This window comes from Salmo salar, chromosome 01 (assembly GCF_965601325.2).
Source record: "Salmo salar chromosome 01, fSalSal1, whole genome shotgun sequence".
NCBI lineage: Eukaryota > Metazoa > Chordata > Actinopteri > Salmoniformes > Salmonidae > Salmo > Salmo salar.
The window spans coordinates 175,819,940-175,825,939 of record NC_138291.1 but is presented as its reverse complement, the minus strand read 5'-3'; positions in this window follow the sequence as shown (position 1 = coordinate 175,825,939).

The window sequence follows — 6,000 nt, the reverse complement described above, 5'->3', positions numbered from 1 at the left end:
TTATTTTGATGAAAAACCGAATATTGCTGTCACATTATTTCATGCGTTAAATTTGAAAAAGGAAAGCCTGCAGCAATTTGAATTGTCTCAAAATAGATCCTTCTAACAAATCATTTAGAATCCTTTGCCTCTCAGTAGCAACTGTTGGGGTGGACGGGAAGTTGTATTTTTACCATAGCACACTGTCTAAACATGACAATGTGACATTCAATTGCAGTATTGCAGTTTCCGAACAGAGTACATGATGTACTTTGGGACCCAGGCAAAGGTACAACACTGGCCTCTGGTGGTTGGTGTATGTTATTGAACTGGACCGGGTGACAGTCAGTCTGAGACCTATAAAGATAATCCAGTTTCCAGGCTACTAAACCATATTTATTCAATTATTTGTCATAATTTTACATTTTGATCTGAATCAGTATGAATAGATTATATTTCGTAGTTGTGATACCGTTGTGTATTTAAAAATAAATTCAAATCAAATCCAATTTTATTTGCCACATACGTGTTTCGCGAAATGCGTGTGTTTCTAGCTCTAACAGTGCAGTAATATCTTAACAGTAACATCTAACAATTTCACAACAATACAAACACATCTAAAGTAAAGGAATTAAGAACATATAAATAAATATTGAATTAAAGATTGCTGCATTGTTACAGGTATGCACAATGTTAATACCCCTGCACGTCGACTAGGCACTGGTTCCCAGTGTATATAGCGAAGTTATCGTTAGTCATTGTGTTATTATTTTTCTATATTTTTCTCTCTGCAATGTTGGGAAGGGTCCGTAAGTAGGCATTTCACTGTTAGTCTACACCTGTTGTTTACGAAGCATGTGACAAATGACATTTTATTAGATATTAGATGACAATTTATTGGAATTACCCAATTAAAAATAAATAAAAAAATCTCATAATGAAAACATGTAGAGGTGCAGTGCAATTAGTAATTTACCTTTCCAATCAAAAGTGCTGACCCTGGACTTGATTGTAAACTTAAAAGTGGGGTCAATGAGATTGCTTTCAAGCTTTTGATAATGTGCATGTTTTAACAATAATAGTAACTAACAATAAAACTTAAAACCAGTAGCACAACCAGTGTATTTTTGAGGCAATCACTATTATTGCTCACAGGGTAAGAAACCTACTGGGATGCAGTTTACAACTCTTGGCGCCAAACTACAAAACCCACCGCTATGACCATTTGATTATGATTTAAGGCAAACGGGGAAACTCGTAAATACATCCTGCCTCGAGTGTTTTCATCACATGGTGGAAATCTGTTTTGAATGGAAATTCTAATGTTTGATACCTGGTCTCAATCAAGCGCACTCACTTGGTAATTTAATCAAAATAAAGAGCAAGCGAAAAAGTAATAAGTCATCACTATTTTCTTAAACCAAGGCTTTGGTATCATTTCATAACCATAATTTAGAGACTTCGGTAAACTTGGCTTTAATCAACAACATCCCATACAATTAAGATCAGTCTACTTCTGCTTCCACTCATGTTCACTTTAGAGATGTCATTCAAGGACTTTCTACCCTGAATTCTCACTGAATAGAAATCCAGTCCCACAAATGTTATTTACTATAATACACTTTCTCTAAATGAATTGCTTGGCTGTGTGTTGCTGTTACGACTTCCGCCGAAGTTGGTCCCTCTCCATGTTCGGGTGGTGTTCGGTGGTCGAAGTCACCAACTTTCTAGCCATCGCTGATCCTCTTTTCATTTTCCTTTGGTTTTGTCTTTTATCACACCTGGTTCCAATCCCATCAATTACATGTTGTGTATTTAACCCTCTGTTCCCTCTCATGTCCTTGTCGTGATTGTTTCTAAGCTATGCGCAAGTTATGTTCTGGTGTGCGACGGGTTTTGTACCCACTTGTATTATTTTGTATATTTTTGTTTTCAGAGTTTTTGAGCACTTATTAAACTGCTCCATTTATACCAAGTTCGATCTCCTGCGCCTGACTTCCCTGCCACCAGCACGCCAGTGGCGGTTCTAGACCATTTCAACTGGGGGGGCCAAGCTGGGGCCAGTTGTACTGTTAGAGTTATTGTTGTCATATCGTTTTCTTCATTGCATTGCAGGCATTAGAAGGCAAAAGACCATGTTCATAATCATCATCGTTGCCACTGTCTAATAATGGATGTAAAAAAAGAATGATAGCAAAAATTTGTTATGTACAAATGATTTCATACTCCACATTTAAGGGGGCCACAAGGGGGTCCAAAATTGTTGTCACAGGGGCACCCCCTTACAGTTGCTTTGGAATGGTGAGTAAATAAAGGTTTTCTACCTTGCAAAGATCTTGTATATGGCATGTGTCATTCTAACTCCTCAAAAATCCCAAAACTTCAATTTTTCAAACATATGACTATTTTACATCATTTTAAAGACAAGACTCTCCTTTACCTAACCACATTACCTGATTTCAAAAAGGCTAATACAACTAAAGCAAAACATTAGATTATGTCAGGAGAGTACCCAGCCAGAAATAATCACACACCCATTTTTCAAGCTAGCATATAATGTCACAAAAACCAAAACCACAGCTAAATGCAGCACTAACCTTTGATGATCTTCATCAGATGACACTCCTAGGACATTATGTTATACAATACATGCATGTTTTGTTCAATCAAGTTCATATTTATATCAAAAACCAGCTTTTTACATTAGCATGTAACGTTCAGAACTAGCATACCCACCGAATTTACTAAATTACTCACGATAAACGTTCACAAAAAACATAACAATTATTTAAAGAATTATAGATACAGAACTCCTTTGTGCAATCGAGGTGTCCGATTTTAAAATAGTTTTTCGGTGAAAGCACATTTTGCAATATTCTGAGTAGATAGCCCAGCCATCACAGCTAGCTATTTAAACACCCACCAAGTTTAGCCCTGACCAAACTCCGATTTACTATTAGAAAAGTTTGATTACCTTTGGTGTTCTTCGTCAGAATGCACTCCCAGGACTGCTACTTCAATAACAAATGTTGGTTTGGTCCCAAATAATCCATTGTTATATCCAAATAGCGGCGTTTTGTTCGTGCGTTCAAGACACTATCCGAAGTGTAAATAAGGGTCACGAGCATGGCGCATTTCGTGACAAAAAAATTCTAAATATTCCATTACCGTACTTCGAAGCATGTCAACCGCTGTTTAAAATCAATTTTTATGTCATTTTTCTCGTAAAAAAGCGATAATATTCCGACCGGGAAAGCGTGTATACATACAAAGAGAGAGAAAATAAAAGCATGGGATCCCCTCGTGCACGAGCCTGAGTCTCACAGTACTGTGACCAGCCACTATCCAAACGCGCTACTTTTTTTCAGCCAGAGCCTGCAAAGCCACGATTCAGCTTTTTGCTGCCTTCTGAGAGCCCATGGGAGCCGTAGGAAGTGTCACGTAACAGCAAAGATCCCCTGTAATGGATAGCGATAATCAAGAAGGGCAAGAAATGGTCAGACACGGTACTTCCTGTACAGAATCTTCTCAGGTTTTGGCCTGCCAAATTAGTTCTGTTATACTCACAGACACCATTCAAACAGTTTTAGAAACGTTGGATTGTTTTCTATCCAAAGCTAATAATTATATGCATATTCTAGTTTCTGGGCAGGAGTAATAATCAGATTAAGCTGTTAGGGCTAGGGGGCAGTATTGACATGGCTGGATAAAAAACGTACCCGATTTAATCTGGTTACTATTCCTGCCCAGTAACTAGAATATGCATATAATTATTGGCTTTGGATAGAAAACACTCCAAAGTTTCTAAAACTGTTTGAATGGTGTCTGTGAGTATAACAGAACTCAAATGGCAGGTCAAAACCTGAGAAGATTCTGTACAGGAAGTACCCTGTCTGACCATTTCTTGGCCTTCTTTGCCATCTCTATCCATTACCATGTTAAAGAAGAGGAGGGGCATTTGTAAGGGGTATGACATATGGTATGACCAAATGTTAGGTATAAAAGGCTATGTACATTGTATGATATTCAGAGCTCTCGTGAATAAACTTGGTTGACTATTGTAGGCTGGGCCTCCGTCTGTGTCATTTAACCAGAACCTTACAAACTCTGGGGTGCAGACTGAGTAGTTTAATTGAAGTTCAGTTTATGAACATTGGGAACAAAATTCTCATAACAGGTGGCTTTCCTGTCCCTTGCCTTAACCACCAGAAAAACACTTAAACATTTCTGATAATGACACAAAATATATGTTTTATTGTTATTAAAACATATGTAAGACAGTAATATTGCAATTTTGTATATACAGTATATATCGTAAAACATAGTCAATACCATGAAAATGGTTTGTCCTTCGGGTTAGGAGTCGTGATTTAGTGACATATTTTGAGTTAAATAATATATTTTCTCCCACTCTAAATGTCATAATTTTATTTGTATTATTACAGCTATTTAATGGGAACATTGTATAGTTATTTACTGGGAAATTATTATAGTTATTTAATGGAGTACATAAACTAAAATATCAACTAAATATTATAAATAATTTACAAGGGATAGCTGCCCCTCAATGTCATGTCACTGAGTTGACAACGGCGCAGTGGTCCTGGACAGAGGGAAATGCAACCTTAACCTCTTGGGCGGGGAACAAGGAGGTTTGGTAACCCAGAGCACACTCGAAAGGTGACATACCTGACGAGGAGTTGGTGAGGGTGTTGTGGGCATATTCAACCCAGGGTAGCTGAGCGCTCCAGGAGGAAGGGTTAGCAGAATTCACGCAGCGTAGGGCAGTCTCCATCTCTTGGTTGGCCCGTTCGGTCTGACCGTTGGTCTGGGGGTGATATCCAGAAGAAAGCTTGACATTGATACCAAGAGCAGAACAGAAGGATCTCCATACCTGGGGAGGTAAACTTGGGTCCTCTGTTGGAAACGATGTCAGTGGGAATGCCATGCAGATGGAACACATGGGATACTAGCAGATTCACACTCTCCCTGGAGGACTGGAGCTTGGAGAGGGGAATGAAGTGAGCCATTTTGGAAAACCTGTCAATAATGGTGAGGATGACGGAGTTACCGTTAGATGGGGGAAGGCCAGTGACAAAGTCCAGAGCTATGTGTGACCAGGGGCGACTGGGTATGGGAAGGGGGCAACGACCAGAAGTGGGTTTAGTGGAGGTTTTGTTCCAGGCAAAACCAAACAGGCTGAGACAAACTTCTGGACATCTCTCTCCATGGTAAGTCACCAAAAGCGCTGACGCAGGAAGGCGAGTGTCCGGTTCATACCAGGGTGACAGGTGAGGTGGTTAGAATGGCCCCACTGAAGAACATCAGAGCGAACACAATCAGGAACGAACAGAGCATTACTAGGACCGTTATCCGGGTTAGGCTGGTTCTGCTGAGCCTGGCGGATGCGGGACTCGATCTCCCAGGCGACGGCGGCAACGATGCAGGTGGATGGCACAATGACTTCCGGCTCGGTACCTGTGTTGTCGGTGGTGAACTGGCGGAGGAGGGCATCAGGCTTGATATTCTTCAAACTGGGGCGAGAGAGGTTAAACAACCGGCTACTGGGGAGAGGAGCTCCAGGCTGGAGGTCAATGGTGCAGTCGTGCGGCTGATGAGGCGGCAGCGACAGGGCGTGGTGCTTGCTGAACACAGGCGCTAGATAGTGATACTGGGAGGAAGTGATGACAGGTCCAGAGGTTCTGGAATGAACTGGGGCACAGACAAGGCAGGGGGAAGGGCAGAGTGTTCACAATTTTAGTGACAAAATTAACTCCAAGTGGTTACACTTCCGGTGGTCCAGTCAATCTGTTGGTTGTGTAGCTTTAACCATCGATGGCCAAGAACCAGGGGAGAGTAAGGACAGTCGATTATGTGGAAACTGATCTTTTCCTGGTGGTCTCCAGAGAGACGCAGGATGACAGGGACGGTTCTCACAGACACGGGTGAGGAGCTGTCCGTTGAGAGCGTTGGCATTGAGAGGTGAATTGAGTGGGACCGTGTCCAGGCCCAACTGGGTAA